General features: G+C 38.1%; 1 protein-coding gene across 2 annotated transcripts in view; it reads right to left on the bottom strand.

Annotated features, from left to right (window-relative positions):
• The window catches only part of TMEM181 (transmembrane protein 181), a 1,372,946-nt gene that overhangs the window by 1,129,666 nt on the left and 224,982 nt on the right, over positions 1-18,298 (bottom strand). The gene's annotated exons all lie outside the window — the stretch shown is intronic.

Raw genomic sequence — 18,298 nt, 5'->3', positions numbered from 1 at the left:
GTGGATTCGGTTAAAGGAAGTACAGAGGACTCGGTTTCGGCCGAAACCAAGACACTCGCGGTAGGCCTAACCGTGGTTTCAGCTGAAACCATGGGCCGCGAGTGTCGGTCCTTGTCCTTCCGTTTTTTCACCAAATGCGAAGTCGGAGTCTCCGACGGCATCTTATATGCAAAAGTAGCCCCAAAGAATTCCTCTGCAAACTCCGACCGACGTCTATGAGTTCGTTGGTTGAAGGAAGCACAGGCTGAACAGGCCGAGACGTCGTGGTCTGGGCCTAAGCAAGGGAGGCAGTAAGAGTGGAAATCCTTATGAGGTATTTGTTTCCCACAAGTTAAACAATTATTTATTTTATCTGACATCGGCTGAGGCAAGAAAGAGTCCCCAACGGGGTACTTAGCTTTTTCGAAGTCTTCAGTAGCTGAATCACAGGAGCTGACCGACCGGCACTTGCGAACTGCTTCTGCTTCTGGCACCACGCGGCAAGAAAGACTGAGGAAAATGGCATTGGCTGATGTTTTTATACCCCAGACGCTCTGACGTCGGGGAAAGTGCGACATCAGCCGAGGCCAGACCCAGACTTTGGAATCCGGCCGACCGAAGGGCTGCCTGAGGCAGGACAACCCATATGTTATGACTGCAGATGCATCCTTGAAGGACATCATGTGTGTGTTTGAAAGCTGGGGGACAGATACAGTAGGTAGGGAGAGACTGAAGCCATAGCTCAGGAAGTTTAGCAATGTTTTCTGTGGCAAGCTTTAAAAATGCAGGATTTTGCTTGGAGAGCCTAGCACAACCAATGTTTACTATTTGGAGTAAAGATTTAGTTTGGCCAACATTTATGTGAAGTGGAAGGCTGTAGCATAGGAGGCTAGGGGGTACAGTTCAGAGATGGGGGAAGCTGTCAAGAAAGGCTGATGAAGGGCCGTGCGGAGAAAAAAATATTGACTATAATGTTAATGGAAGAAATGCGCATTATTACCGATAAAGGAAAAAGGACTGGAAGAATGTGAATGGTTGGTGGATTGTTAGAAAAGGCACTAGTCATCTATGTCACATCTTTCCAGAATTATTTTGGTTTACAGCAGTTTCCTGCCCGTTTTTGTCTAAGATAAGTTGTTTTGACTGAGTTGGTAGCAATTACAAATTCTTTTCTCACACTAAGTTAGGCTTGATGCAGTTGCGCATTGACAGAGTCAGTCTTCCAAGCTTTCCATGCATCATCCCTGGATTTCATTTTGTTCTTAATCTCTGAAATTAGTCATGGACAGATTTGTACTCTAAGCCCCCTTTTTGTAACTGGTTACAATGAATTTTAAATGGGAACCATTTGAAATGTCGGGGCCAAGCACAGTGAGTCCCAAAATGTAGAGGCTGAATGGTCGAAAACTCAGACATGTATGCCAAGTCAGAGATGCCATTTCTAAAAATATTCCCTTCTCTCTCCGAGGTATGGCAATCTCGGAGTTGGTATATACAAGTCTGGGGGGGGATTGCACCCCCCTGCGAAAAGAAGTTTAAAGGAGAAGAGCGACTTTTGAAATTCCCTCTTCTACTATGTTTTAGTCTTTTTTTTTTTTTGGCTTGTCAGCACTCAGCATTTCGAGAGTTGACATTTCAACAGGGAGAAATCTTGAACTGGTACAAGAGTTGAAATGAACAGGTCCAGTGCTGTGGAGGGATTAGTTATACTGAGTTGGACCAGTCTACAGAACTAAGGAGTGTATTAAAATCACAATTTAAATATTGGGAAATATAGTCTTGTGGGGAGATTTCTAGGAGTGTGGAAAGACCAGAAGGATAAAAACTGACTATAATGCAGGCAACCTGAGCTCCATTAGCTGCTCACACACACACACACACACACACACACACACACACACACGTTGCACCTTCTTCAGAAGAAGGGACAAAGATGGGAGGGTGTGCAGTCTGGCTGTGTCAGAGGCATCACCATCCTGAGCTGGGGTTGTTGCCCCTGCCACAACCTCCTTCCCGTAACTGGCGGAGGAAGGTATAGGTGGGAGGCCGGACAAAGGACAAAGATGGGAGGTGCGAGATTGGGAAAGACCAGAAGGATAAAAACTGACTATAATGCAGGCAACCTGAGCTCCATTAGCTGCTCACACACACACACACACACACACACACACACACACACGTTGCACCTTCTTCAGAAGAGGGCCGGACAAAGATGGGAGGGTGCGAGTAGATTGTTCTCACTGTTCCAGTGGAAACCAGGACACAAAATGACACCCAGGCTGTGTCAGAGAGGCATCACCATCTGAGCTAGGGTTGTTGCCCCCTAAGCCACAACTACAACTCAGTGACCTATTAGGAGAGTATCAGCATGTAGGGCCTCCACAACTGAAGTCTGTGTACTAGGATGTAACTAGAGTGTCTCTCCTTCCCGTAACTGGCGGAGGAAGGTATGCAGTAGGTGGGAGGGCCGAAGACCTTAAACCCCAGCCAGGAGCAAACTGATTTACTCTGTATAAAAATGCCCAGACTGAGGCGGTACAAGGGTGCATGGAGATGCTGCACTCCAACTGCTGCTGCTGCTGCTGTGGAAGCATACATAATCTCCAGCGCATAAAAATCAACAGATCACTGCAGGAGTCTGTACTGGCAATCTGTTACAGTTCCTGTTCCTAAATTATAAGAATCCCTCCTATCTGAAAGATCTCCTGGTCCCACTGCCACTATAAATACTATGCATTTCTCCTCTGTTTGATTGCTAATGGTTCACAGAATATACCAAGGAATTGCAGGTGCCTGTTACTTTTGCTACAATGCTCTTCACTTTTGGAACATTCTTGAATTCTTCTCCCCAAAAGAATGAGAGTACCTCATACTGGCTAGCTTTAAGCAGTCCCTAAAAAACAATTGTTATGCACTGGCATTTGATTTTTAATTAAACTTTCACAGACTGTATCTGAGTATCACCTGCAGATTTAGAAGATGGAGTTTTTTTTTTAATTTTTGCTGTAATGCTGTTTAATTTATCTAAATCTTAATAAAGTTAAATTTGTGTTAGATATATTTTTGGTAAGGACTGGAGGAGGATCATTCTGTACTTTATAGTTATACTGTATAGGCACATGTCGCCTACCTTTGCTCTATTATGACAATCATAATTCAGAGCTTAAAAAGGGCTTGCTATTAATTGATTAAATGTATTCTTTACTGCAAATTCAATCATATTATTTTGAATTATTTGCTGAAATCTGTTATGTTGTTTTCTTAACTTATGATTTGTGAATTTAAAACTTTAAAAGAAATATGCATCCCATAAAAAAGTGACTTACGGGGTATCCCATTTAGCATACCTCTCAATGATCAGATTTTTGCCTCAAATTTTTGGTCTGTTTTCTGGCAAATCACTTAGGATTGAAAGTTACTAAATGACACACATTTGAGTTTCAGACTTTTTACCATTCAGAAAATACATGCCAAATTAAACCTTAAACCTGTTATTCATGCCAACATTAAACCTGTTATTCAAGCACCTTCCTAAGTTTAAGAGCAATACTTAAAACATGTCCTTATTTTTGGACCTCCCCATTACTTTATGCTTTGCCCAGATTTCTTGCGCTAAGATGGTGACAGGCATGAGACCACAGCGAGGATATCCTATGCCACACTGCTGCACAGATATTCGTCTGTCCCTGCTTCTGTCAAATGGTAACAGGCTCACTCTGCCTCCTAGTGTGCAAGTACAATATCAGTACTCCCACCCCCAAATACAGAGCTCTAACATCATGGACTCCTGATCTTAATTAAAATTATTTACTTATTTGTCTTTGCTGGGAAAGTCCGACTGGGTAGCACTCATTCTCAGCAGAGGCCCGGGAAGAAAAGCTCCATTTGCTTGCACTGCATTATACTAAGTTCCCACTGGGAAAGTCCGACTGGGTAATACTCATTTTAAGCAGAGGCCCGGGAAGAAAAGCTCCATTAGCTGGCATTGCATTATACTAAGTTCCCGTTAAGCACAGAGTAGTTACATTTCCAAGACTTTACAGAGCTGGAAGTTACTAAAGAGAAAGCCCACATGCAACTTAGTGGATTGTACAAGCAGCAGCAGTTAAGTATAAAAACTGCTGGGGAGATTGGTGGTAAACTTATCTATTTTACTGTAGCAGGAGGCAAGTTTCTTTATTTTATTAGCATTTACAGTCCGTTAGGATAGGAGTAGTACATAAGAGAGTCGGCAACAAGATGGTGGTGGCTACAGTTTTTGTTGCAGTATCTGTAAGGAATCCATTGATCCTACATAAAGAAAGCCTAGTTTCTGCTGCATAGATTTAATTGTGCGTAGTATATGCTGATCATTTTTGACACTGTCATCTATTATAACTCCTAGAAGTTTACTGTGAGTTACAGTTTCAATGACAGTATTATTTGCTGACTTTGTTTTTGATTTTGACAACCTTTTGAGGTAAAAAAAAATAAATAAATAAATAAATAAATAAAAACACATTAACTTAGTTTTCTTGGGGTTGAGAAGGAAGTTTGACTCAGAGCCAGGTTTCTAAAGAGGAGAAAGAGCTTGTTTATTGTTGAGGTGGCACACATTAATGCCGAGTCATCTGCATACTGAGCTAAACTAGCATGGTGAGTGGAGGTCATTAAAAACTGTACTAAACAGGAGAGGACCCAGGATAGAGCCCTGAGGGACACCTGTAGTAACTGATTGAAAGGATGAGTAGGCACATTGCCTTCCAGACAGGTAACTAAAGAACCACAATGAGTATTGTGAAAGCCCTATTGAGGAAAGCTGAATGAGCATTTTATGGTGGGAGATGGTATCAAATGCCTTTACAGCTATAACATGGTGGACACAAGCAGACCATTGTTTCTATGGGTTTACTACAATGGTAATGTATAGTAGAGCAGTAGTGGTGCTGTGCTGGGGCCTAAAGCCATGCTGCATTTCTGAAAGCAGGTTATTTGAGGTTAGGTACTGCATCAGATGCATATAGCTGCATTTTGCCATTTTGGAGAGGGGGAGATAATTGGTATTCATCTGTAGTTATTAAGCACTGTAAATGTGCAGCCCTTCTGCAGTGATATGATGCAAGATTTTTTCCACAATGATGGGATGTACTTTTCTGCTACAGACCTATTAGTATGGACACAGGGAAGGCTGTGACTTCTGTGGCCATTTTTAGGTAGTCTGGTGGTAGTTGGTCTACAGCTATGGAAGTAGGTTTTAGTTTAAGGATCAATTTCCTTATGAGGGAAGTAGGTACTAGACTAAAACTGAAGAGCTGTGGGTGGTTTTGATTGGAGAGGGGTGTGGGGGACATATATTAGTGTCTAACAGAGATAATACTGATTGTATATAAAGTAGGAATTAAACTATGTGGGGATAGAGTCTGTCATACTGTCTGTTTTTGGAAAGGGAGTAGTGGTCTTACCAGGGTGGAGTGCTTTATTTAGTGATGACCAAAAAAGTTTTGGGCTGTTTATATGTTTGTCTTGTAGGCCGGTATAGTATTTTTGCTTAGACCGTTTGATATGGAGTTGTGCAAGGTTTCTAAGATGTCTAAAATGCTAGAAGGCATTTTGATTTCTATTTCATATGAACTTTTCCAGGCTTTTATCATGATTTTTTTGTTTCTTTTGTAAGCCATGGTGCAAGGTTGGACTTTACTCTTTTATTATGCACTGGTGCTAGATTAATAACATATTCTTACAGACCTTAAATAAAGTGTTCGACAGCAGTATCTAGCGACACTGTTTTAAGTAATGTCCAGTTATATTGTTTTAGTATTTCACTGAAAACATCTTTGCTGAAATTGGTTATATTTTGTATTTGATTACAGATAACATGTTTATCTAGGTTATGGCAAATTCTAATAGCATGCTATCTGAGAGGCAACCCACTTTTGTCAGTTTGTGTGGTTTGTTTGTAAGAATCCAGTCTAATGCTGAGGGTCTCCCTGAAATTGTACTGATTCTAACAGGTGTAGTTATTAACTGTCTGAAGGTGAACAAGTTTATGGATTCAGTGGGGTAGTATAAATTATGAGTTGCCAGTCTATATTTAAGTCTCCGGGTATTAAAGTTTCATGGTTAATTTGTTGGGATATCCAATACTTCCTATTGTTGATTTTAGGAACTTTATTAGGAGTTCAACACTGTTAAATCTGCATATTTCCTGCGGGAGTAAGGTGATGGTTAGGGAACTTTTATAGACAGTTGCTACAACCCTTGCACACTTGTTTTGCCTGCCATCCCTGAATATATTGTATCCGGGGGGTGGGGTCTCATTATCCTTTATTTTTTAACCAGATGTCAATAGCTATGACCACATCAGGAGTGTATGTGGCAAGGTAGGCATGTACGCCATTAATTGTGTTGCATATACTTCTTAGGTTCTTATTTAGTAAGGTAAGTTGGGTTCTGTTTTTTTGCCAACATGTATTAGGTGAATGGTTTATTTGGGGGTTGGAAGTGATGGTTTTATGAACTGTAGGGCCAGGGTTACGGTGAAACTCTCCATTAATTTTTTGAACTGATATTTTACAGAGAGAATATTGTGTCCAGTTATATTTTGGTCTTGGTTAGTTATTTGAGCATAAATTTAGATACTTAGTTTTAAGATAATTATAGATAAATCAGATATGGTGTTACGGAGAAAGGAAGGTTGGGTAGATGTTGATATTCTTTGTGAAGATTGGTTGAAGTCCTATGTATCTGAAGGAGGTGGATTTGATAATTAGTGATGAAGGCTAGTAGAGTGAGGAGGAACAATAAAATAATCTGAGTTAGGAGCATCTTATTTAACTTGGGTTTTATCTTTGTTGTAAATTAGGCTTAGAAAACTTTAGGAGGGTACTGGGTTGGTTGTAGAGATGTAATTGGACTGTCTTAATCATTGCCCCCTATAACTGTTTGAAAGATATTCTTGGATGGTCAACAAGATTAGGTGTTACTACTGGAAGCAAGGCTAATGATGGTCTTCTGGAGGGAAGTGATGGTATTGGTTTGAAGAATATGGTGCTATGGAAGTACACATCTAGACTATGAGGGGGTGGCTGGAAATTGGTGGTAAGGTAGTGGAGCAGAGTAAGCTTGAGCATTAGCGAGGTGAAAGAAGCAGGTGGAAAACCTTGGCAAAGAGAGAATAAAACAAAACAATCACTGACAATTTTAACAGCCACAAATATGCTTAGAGAGATAAGTAAAATGAACAATGCAGTTTAAAAGGCCTCTGAGTCAGTACATGAAAGTCTTGCTCTAGGACATAACAGTTAGTCCAATATCACCTAAATAAGCCAAGTGAGCAACACTGACAACCCACATGCTTCAAACATTACCTATGGCCTTCCCAAACAGACACCAAAAAGTGCACTTTCCATAATCCAGTCAAACTAAAGTAAAGATTGTATGAGTAGTTCATGGTCATTTAGTCAGTCAGATGAAGCACACTCATCCCACACAAATGAGATAATGACGGCGTTGCTCAAGACAACTTCAACAATGCTCTGCAATCATGTACAATGCACCGACTTATCCTTCTGCATTTAAACTGATTCCATAAGGTTTCAATATTCAAGTTTGGGTCTTCTCAAAAGCAAGCTGGGCCTTCCATTTGAAAACAAAAATGTTACTCTATACAGCTTGCTTACTGATTAATAATAGACTTATCTCATCAGAGCAGGTAGCCTGTGAAGCTCAGTACAGAGTACAGTACCATACTGTCACCTGTATGGCCAGCAGAAGTGCTGCAAGTCGCACAAAGAACAAGCTCAACAATAAACAAAATGTCAGCACCCTGTGGGAAAAAAAAACGGACTTGCTCCAAAGAGTGAATGAAACCATTAGAAACAGATATTCTGACAGCAAATAAGTAACATGTGGCCCAACAGGTCAGTCTACTTTTTCCTGGGTAAATCTGCAGGTGCCAAATATCCAACAGATTTCCCACACTGTAACCCTGAATTCTCAGGACAATGACCTTATGCCTGACCCATGCAGTCTTGAATTCACACACTTTTTTCCAAGTACCATTTAAATCTAAAATGCTCCAGTAAAAATAAGAAGGCATGTAGCAGAGACTTCTAAAAAGAAATTATTCCATACAGCCTGCAGGCAATGCAAAATGAAAGTAATATTTGTTTTCTGAAAGCACTATAAAACTTCTGGCATGGAATATTTACTTTAACAACTGTAAGACACTGTACACAAACAATGGTATCTATAAAATGACAGAAGGTTAAAATTAAAAAAAAAAGGCAGGGAAATTTAGTACCATTCCATAAGTACCAAAGAAGAATGGCTTTGCTGCTTAATGGAAGAACAGGAAACATTTCTGGAAAAAAAAAACAACCAAAAAAAAAAAAACAGACAGACTGGATGACTTAAATGATGCCTCAGCGTCCGGATTTTTCAGTCAATATAGAAAAACGTGTACATGAATAGTGAGGGAGTGTGTTAAAACAACAGATAAATTTACCTTCTGCCTATTCTGTTCATCACTGTATCAAATGATAGATCAGATTTACATATAAAAAGTTGTACAGCAAACTTCTCTATAGCAAAAAGCATTAAGCAGTTTCTAGATTCCAAACATTTTAACATGTATAAATATGTATATTAAAAACAACGGAATAAAAATGAAGAAAAGTAGTGTAGTGAAAACATGAAGTGATGATTATTCTAAGAACAAGATTAACAACAGGCTCACCAAAAATCACAACAGATAAAAATACTGCGGAAAGGCTTCTTTGACACTTAACACCCACAGAAACGTATTTATTTCCATTTGTTTGTCATTTAAGAGGAGGTCCTGGGAGAGAGCTTCGGTTACAAAATTTAACATACACATTTTAACTGGCATTTTAAGTAACTTATTTAAGAAACAGTTTTACAACAATGGGCGATTTCATGACACGTTCCAAGTACTATTTAACAGACAATAACATCAGATTGCTATATTTGCAGAAAGAGAAAGGAAAGAAACTCAAAAAAGCACAATGTGTAAGGTAGCTTTATTGTTACAGTGACTACACCTCAAAAGATTTACTGGTTTAGTAAGCCTTCCTATCCACAACTGTAGTATTAATATAGCAATAACCCACGCCTGGGTGTGGGTAATGCTGGATTTCCCCACGGTTGGTGTGGTTTGGTCATGAGGTGAAGCCCTCGTGACCAAACAAAGCCAACAGTAGGTAAATCCAGCATTACCCACACCCAGAAGTGGGTTATTGCTATTATACAATGACATTATTTAAGAAAAAAAAATAATTTTCTTAAATAATGGCATTGTATAATGCCTCCTTCCTGCCCTTCCACAGCTGTCTGGTATTCTGCGGCAGTTCTGATGTACTGCGCATGCGTATGCCTACACAGTACATCAGAGCTGTGGGCAAAAGCAATGGAGAAAGCAAGACCTCCGTTGCTTTTTACAAACTGTCTCGCTATGTTAAACAAGTTTAACATAGCGAGATAGCATTAAAAAAAGAACTGAGAATCTCCGTTGCTTTTTTTAATGCTGTCTCGCTACGTTAGATGAGTTTAACATAGCGAGACAGTGTGAAGCAACGGATATCTTGCGTTCTCCGTTGCTGTAGAGTTATAGTAATGGAAAAAGTCCGGGCGACCGGACCTTTTTCCATTACTATAACTCTGATTTACAACGTGCACGCTGACCAATCAGCATACACATTTTTTGAATATTAATGGGGGGGGTCGTTGTATAATAAATCATAACACCTGGGTAGAATCCTAAGCAGTACAAGAATTCATTAAGTAATTAATTAGTAGGCGGTACAAAAAAAAATGCAGCAACTGCACGTAACCATAGCATGTTACAAAAAATTAACAAAAGCAACATGAATGTGTTGTTCCACACAGATCAATGAAAATGAAATAATAGTCTTACAAAACTAAAAAAGTGCAAGAATAGCAGGGCTATAATATGTTAAAAATAGGCATATGAAAAAAATCTCCCTACTTACAACAGGCCAGGTACACCTTCTAAGCTACCAGCTAAGTAAGGCCTACTTACGCGTCCATGTCATTGAAATAAAAACAGTATAAAAGACATTAATAAATCAGACCAGTTCAGCTACATACCAGTTCAGCTACATTCCAGTTCAGCTACATTCCAGTTCATCAACATTTATTCTTCTAAAAATGAAAACTTATCACAAACACACACACTTGCTCATAAACAAGAATCATTCAGGGTAACAATCCAGTCTCTGGATCAGAAAATAAAATAATATTTGTTTAAATTTACAGACTGGCCTTAATACAATGCAATGCCTGAAAAATCCAAGTTTTAAAATATCTCAAACAATATTCTGACTAATGATATATTAGACGAAAACATCACCTAAACAAACAAAATAAACTATATGTATATATTTATATACATATGCGCATGGGTGTACATGAAAACATACACCTGCTCCCATATCTGTATACATACTATATATATATATATATATATATATATATACACATACACACACACACACACACACACACACACACACACACACACATACATACATACACACACACACACACATACATACATACACACTTTATTTATTTTACATTTGTTAACCGGGTTAGTCTGGCTGAGCTTTTGGCTCATTTTCAGCAGAGACCCGGGGAGAAAAGCTCCTCAAGACTAGAAAACAAACAATCAGCTATAGGATCTTACAAGCAGAGACCTGGAGAGAAAAAAAGCTCCTCAGGCAATTCAGTTATACAGAGTATTAACAATTGGCAGACAAGTATGTGAGTTGTTACAAACAAGGTTTAAAACAATTAGCAGAAGAAAATGTGACTAGTTACAATATTACTTAAGCTGCTTAGAGCAAAATGAGTTAATAGGCAGATGCTTAAAGTGGGTAGGATCTAGTTGTATAGGAGTTTGGAAACCATGCTGTGTGGGTGTGAGAAGGTTTTCCTAGTGAAGATAATGCATTACCTGCTTGTGAATGCATTTCTCTAGGATTTTTGAGAATGGAGAGAGTATGGCAATCAGTCTGAAGTTGGATACGTCAGAGGAGTTGCCCCCTTTGTGAATGGGTAGAGTAAAGAAATTCGTCCATACAGTGGGAACATAGGATTCAGAAATGGATCGGTTAATTAAGATGGATACAGGATAGGTAAGAGGTTCAGAGACAATCTGCAGGAAGTAAGAGTGTAGCTTGTCAACAGATGGGGAGCAAGGTTTAAGTTTAGAGAGTAATGACTTTACATAGTTAGTTGATACTTCTTTTAGAGGGAAGGAGTTAGGAGGGTTTGGAAGCAGTATAGAGTCTGTGGGGGGGCTAGTGTTTCTGAGGGGGAGAGAATTTATTACGGAGGTTATCGAGTTTATAAAATTATTGTTAAATTTGTTGGCTATGTCTTCAGGTGTTGCATTGGGACATGGGTTAGGAGAGGAAGGGTTTCCTGGATGAAGAGTCTGTTTAATAGAGCTCCAGAATTTCTTTGGGTCTGATTTGAGAGTAGAGGGAGGATTGGCGTAGAAGTTTATTTTGTCATAATAGATGATTTTTTTTATTTTTTTTTTATTTTATTTCTGAGTTCTTTAGATTTCTGAAGAAGAGAAGGGGTCCTAGTTTTACTCCACATTTTCCAAATCCTATCCCAGTCTTTCATAAGGGTTCTGGTAGATTTAGTGAGCCAGGGAGCAGTATTAGATTTGATTCTAATCATGCGAAGAGGAGCAATGCAGTTAAGAATGTAGTGTTGAAGGAGTGGACAGCTTCATCTAAAGGAAGAGTGGTGAGGTAAGACCAGTTAATTTTGGAGAGTTGGTGAATAAAAAAGTTAGGACAGAAATGCGAAAGTGAGCTGGTGCTAATAAATTTGTTAGGTTTGGTAAGTTGGGGAGTACGTCTGGTAACTGTTATAGGGCAGTGGTCGCTGAGGGCATTTGGAAGGGTTTGGGAGTTATGATAAGGGTGGGAGACCAATATCCAGTCAAGAAGAGAGCTAGGTAGGTGAGATTTATTAATGTAGGTTGGGGTTGTGATTAGCTGCTCAAACCCATGTAGGTTTATACAGGAAGTAGTGTTGGGAGCTTGTATTGTAAGCCAATCAATATTTACATCTCCTAGTATAACTATTTCATTGTGGATGGTATGTGAGAGGTGAGATAGGATGTTCTCAAATATGTTGATATTATCAAAAGGGGGATATAGATTGCTGCGATAGTTTTGGTGTTGAAACTGTTACGTTTGAAGTTGGTCAGTAGGAGTTCAGCTGGTGAGAAGAAGGGTAAGTCTAGTGTGGGACTGATTTGGGAGAGACAACTGGAGTAGAGTATGGAGACTCCTCCTCTTCTTTTAAGTTGATCTAATCTAAGGATATTATAGCCAGGAGGGATGATTTCACTGTCCAGATGGTGTAGGTTTAACCATGTTTCAGTTAGGGTAACTTATGTCAGGAGAATAGTTAGCTATCCAAGCATGGAGTTCTTTGGAGTTCTTGAACTTTATTTACAAGGCTCCTGACGTTGATAGAGCAGAATTGTACTTGTTTTTTGTGGGTTGGAGGGGTTGGCAGGTTTAGATACAGGGGGGGGGTTATTGTTCAGGGTAGTGTCTGTAGGGCCTGAGTTAGGATGAATGTCACCAGATAGAAGTAGAGGTGTGTAATGAGGTTTAAATTTGAGTAAGTATTTTGTTTTTTTTTTGTTTTAAAGGGGAGGGGGGAGATATTTTTATTTTAGGAATGGCAGTGGCGGGGGGGAGGATGGAGGGACAAATGAGTAGATAGGGTTGTGGTGTAGTACTTGAGTTAAGAGTGGTGTTTGAGGGATGGGAGTAGGTAATTGTGAGTGATAGGAGGTGAGGTGATAGAATAGAAGAAGTAGAGAAGGTAAGAGTATAGTTTGAGTTGTAAGAGACATGTCACTTTATGGGATGTAGAACAGAGGATGAAAGGAAGGGGTGACAGTAAGGTACAGTAGTCTTTGATAGTGGATAGTAGGTATGTGTGGGGAGGAGCAAAGAAGGGAGGTAATGAGAACAGGAAGTAGAGGGGGTGTGGTTGTATGGATAGGTATAAAGGTAATGATATGGGGGGGTGGGAGTTGAGCGAAGTGGGGCTACATCTTCCAGATAGAACTTATGCCTGGAGGGCTTTCAGCTGCAATTAGAGCAAATATGGCATCCAGGGTTTTTAAAACCTTTGGTGTGTTGTACCTGGGCAATCACTTGGTGGTGGTGGGGGGGGGGGGACCATCAATTGGAATTTAAAAGTAGCAGGGGAGAATCCAAGGCACTCTGCTAACCTAGCTAATTATCAAAGGACAGCCAAGGAAATAAGGTAAACATACAGGTACCCTTGTTCAAGGACTGGAAGGTTTCTCCAAGAAAAACTGTGTAGGAGTACACCACAGGTATAGGTTATATGCTGCTTACTAGTCTACAATGGTACATTTTATTCTCTTTTATATTTGTATTCCCCTTTGCTCATTGTTTGCTGCACACAATGTAGCAAAAGGTAAAAGCAGCTGGAGACTTTGCACCTCTGTCTGGTGTTTAGTGAAGGAGGAGGGACTGGAGGCTATGACTATAGAGAGGGGCTAAATACCTTAACATACAACAAATTATCAACAGTGAAATAAATGAAAGGGGTAGGGGGGTTAAGAGGAAAAAGATTTGCAGCGGATTGCCCCTGGGGTATGCACTCTAGCTGACTGTAACAGATTTTAGCAAGGCATAACAGTAGTCACAAAAGCTGGCACCTACACTACACAAGTGGCAACAACAAGGCTCCTAGAGTTAAACCTTGGGCTGCAGTCTGTGTTTGGATGACTGCTGGTTTGAGTTTTCTTTGCTTTTAGCTGGAGTGAGAGGATTCCTTGCTCACACAAGTGTGGGGGGGGGGGGGGGGCAAAGCGATCAGATCCTCAGTGGCCCTAAAAGTTGCAAAGAAGAGAAAAGGAAAGAATGTAAGACTAAAAGCAATAAAATAAGGACAACCATCATAAATATTGTACAGAAAGCAGAGCAAGTGAACAAAGCCTATCAGCAGTCATCAAAAGAAATACATTCAGACTCTGCAACCAGTCTTATTCAGCAGCAGTCAGTAATATCCTATTACCAGGCAATATTGCAACTATGTAGCACTTTCACCAGTTTACCATAAATATAATTCTGCACTTTACAATGTATGTTTAACTTACAGAAACAGAATATACAGTAGCAGCAGTGTAACTAGTTGGAATACACTATTACCAGACAATAAGGCAACAATGTAGCACTTTCACAGGTTTACCATAAATATCATTCGGCACTTAAAAAAGAAAGAGTATTTCTACCTTACCACTATCATTTAGAGGAACTCTGAATTAGGTTTACTGAAATTGGGAGCAAGCAAAAACAAAAACATAAGCTTCTTATATCCAAAATATAAAACTATACCAGCAAAAATAAAAAATAATTGGAAAGCTACCTTAGATAGAAATTACTATAATATTCTATGCAGGGACAGTGAGTTTATACATACATACACAAACACACATGCGTATATATATATATATATATATATATATATATATATATATATATACATACACATACACATATATATATATATATATATATATATATATATATATATATATATATATATATATATATATATATATATATATATATATATATATATATATATATATATATACACACATGTATATATATATATATATATATATATATATATACACACACACACACACATATATATATACATATATATATATATATATATATATATATATATATACACACACACACACACACACACACATATATATATATATATATATATACATATACACACACACACATATACACACACACACCCATATATTTATTTTATTTTATTTATTTATTTAACATTTGTTGACCGGGAATGTCCGACTAGGTTCCACAGAGCCTGTTTTCAGTGGAGGCCCGGGGAGAAACGCTCCAGATGCATGTCTTTGGAATGTGGGAGGAAACCGGAGTACCCGGAGGAAACCCACGCAAACACAGGGAGAACATGCAAACTCCACACAGAAGGCACCCCAGCCGAGAATCGAACCGGAGAACCTCTTGCTGCGAGGCGACAACGTTAACCGCTGCACCACTGTGCCGCCCTGTGTGTATATAGTATATATATATATATATATATATATATATACACATACACACATATATATATATATATATATATATATACATACATATACACACACATATATATATATATATATATATATATATATATATACATACATATACACACACACACATATATATATATATACACACACACACACACACACACACACACACACACACACACACACACACACACACACACACACACACACACACACACACACCTGCCTAAGCTAAGGAATAACAGAGTTCTTGAACTAAATCCTATCCCACTTAACAACTGCCAGAAAACAAAAATATAGGCTGTAAAGACTGCTAATGTAACACAAAGTCATCTTAGTCAATTATATTTTAGCTCCACTCTCTCAAGAAAGCATTCAGTTACCAAATAAAAACAGTACATTATTCTTCCATTCTACTTGCCCCATCTTAAAATAGGCGGAGTTTCTTACAAATTACTGGACGCTGCTGAACCTGTTTATGCACTCTGGTTAAGGATTTTTTTTCCTAATACTTATTACTTAGATATGTTTTATATATGCAATAATAAAACAAAAAGTAATTAGTATTCAAACACAGGATAATGTCTGTTGTAAAACTAGAATTGCTAACATAAATAAGTCTGGTTGCAAAACAAACATCAACATGTAGAAACTATGACTGCAGCCCACTAAAGAAGCTTTTGTTAGCATTTTCTTCCCATTACTACACAGTGAATCTACAATCAAAAAGTATCATCTAAAAACAGAGTATCCTGCCCTCCCATACACCCAATACTGCTCTGTGGGGCAGATAAATACATAACAATTTAAAAATAGGAAGTAACAGCATTTAAATAATGTACTATGCAAGTGACTGGATACACAAACTCGTGTGTAATATATGACTCTGCTGCCACTAGACAACAGAAGAGGTAGTGGGCGAATGAAGTCCATTCAAATAATGTATATAAAAAGTAAGAAATATGTTTCTTTAATAATGTGACAGCATAAACATTAAGTCATATTCAGGTGCGAGTAATACCCAGGATTTACCCATGCTATCTTCACCTATGTGATCAAACCACACCAATTTTGGTTAAATATTGTTCTTCTCATACACAAGCATAAAATAATAAATTAAACTGCTAAAATATATACCATACTTCAAAAAGTATATGTCCAAAATCAACACTTTGTCCACAGGCTAAAATTCCAGGTGCTACTACATAACAGTTACAGCTACTCTAGTAGTTGTAAAGTGGGCAAAGGCTGTAGTCTGTGCATCATGAAGACCCAGTAATTCATCAGTTTTAACTTTTGATAACAACTGGTTCTAAACTTTAGAATCTTGTCATATAATTTCCTTTAGAATCTTGTCATATCATTTGCTACCTTATCTACTGCATGTAAATTCACTGTAGAGATTTTTTCTCTCAGGCCTTTATTGAAAATAGATTTTTGCCTAGTTGGACTTTCCTGTTCTGCAAAGACAAACAAAAAAAAAACAAATAAATAAATAAAAATCTCTACACAGGATTCGAGAAAGTGGGTATATGAGCCAAGGTTATGCTTAAAAAAGAGTGCTGATTGCCAAGTCACTCGAGTAATTGCATATTTATATGACATCCTCCCCAGTAAATGTAAAGTACTTTCTGAAATGGAAGACACATCAGGCTGCTCAATAACCACAGGGACAAGTTAAAGAGCGACATAAAGTATCACAATGATAATGTTTTAATTTTCTAACTTGTACAGTAAGTTGCTGGGTGTGAACCAAGATGCTTACAATCTTATCTTCAGGGGCATTATGTTTACCACAATCAACGGTATTAAATTAATCAGTTTAGCAACATCAAAGATCAGAAACATCTTAGACAAACTTCTATATCAAACAAAAGTAACAAAGAAACACAAAAGAAAGCTTTACTACTTGCACAGTAAAAACCTTCTCTAGGGGAGTGTGAGACATGAAAACATGTGCAACAACAGGGAATATAAATGGAAGCCACACACATACCTACATCAGTGCACAGTGTTTACTTCCAACAAAAGCCTGTGCTGGTTGGGGCATGGAAGGAACAGCTTCTTAAGTTTCAGGCAGATCAGAGACTGCATAACTAAACACAGGATACAACCCAAATTTTATGGTTCACTTTTACAGTGTCTCTTCTCAGAGAAGATTGTCTAATTTACTATGAGAAATGCTTCACCCTATATCATTGGTGCATTATCACAATACATTCAAACTTTCAGCTCACTGATTTCATAGTTTTTATCTGTGTTATTACCATCCACTGTACCCTACTATCCACACAATATTTCACCACCTCAGAAATAATTTCAAGTTTGCTAATTATTTACATAGCAAAGTATGAAATGCATTACTAAAATCTGAGAGCACCACATCCACAGCATCTTTCAAACATAAAGCTCTGCTTACCCAGAAGTTTATTAGCTTTGTCTGGCAAATTAAATGTCTTGCTTCAATGATCTTTTTCCTCCTAATAGACACACACACAATTCTGCAGTGGCATCACTCATAATGACTACAGCAGATGAAAGACAGACCTCAAACTTTCATGATGATAAAAGTGGTATGTCACACTTCATACCTCGAGGGTGGTTAAAAACATGGAGGAACTGGAAATATTTTTACTAATTCCTTCTCTATGAACATAGTCAATTTCGTTCTTAGATAAAATAACAAATATAATTTTGCTGAGGCTATGTTATCTAGCCATCTCTGTTCTAGTGTGTACTTAGTGATTTTTAGCGTCATCTCTATGAAGTAAAGCATGTACTACACAGTACGTTTAATGTCATCTCTATGAACTACAACTTGTGAATTCTTTCAACTATGACATTTTTTTCAACTTTTGTCCAAATATTTGTTTGCTGTATGTATAAGTTCATGCTGTACAAACTGAAGTTGTGATTTTTTTTTTTTACTTTCTTAATATGTTGTTCTTCTACATTCGTTTTTGTAAGAATTTTAACTGTAGTCCCATTTGAACTTTCCCGGCAAACAAAAAAAAAAGTGCAAATGGTATTCCATTATGAGAAACTGCAGAATCATCAACACCTTACACAATACGTTTCAGAAAAATATATGTATAAACATGTAAACCATTTTAAATATGTGTTTTTGTATATGCATATGTAATT

The sequence above is a fragment of the Protopterus annectens genome, chromosome 1.part0 (assembly GCF_019279795.1).
Source record: "Protopterus annectens isolate FY-2018-M chromosome 1.part0, PAN1.0, whole genome shotgun sequence".
Classification (NCBI taxonomy): domain Eukaryota; kingdom Metazoa; phylum Chordata; order Ceratodontiformes; family Protopteridae; genus Protopterus; species Protopterus annectens.
Note: the sequence above shows the minus strand (reverse complement) of the source record. Positions and strands in the feature narration are given on the sequence as shown.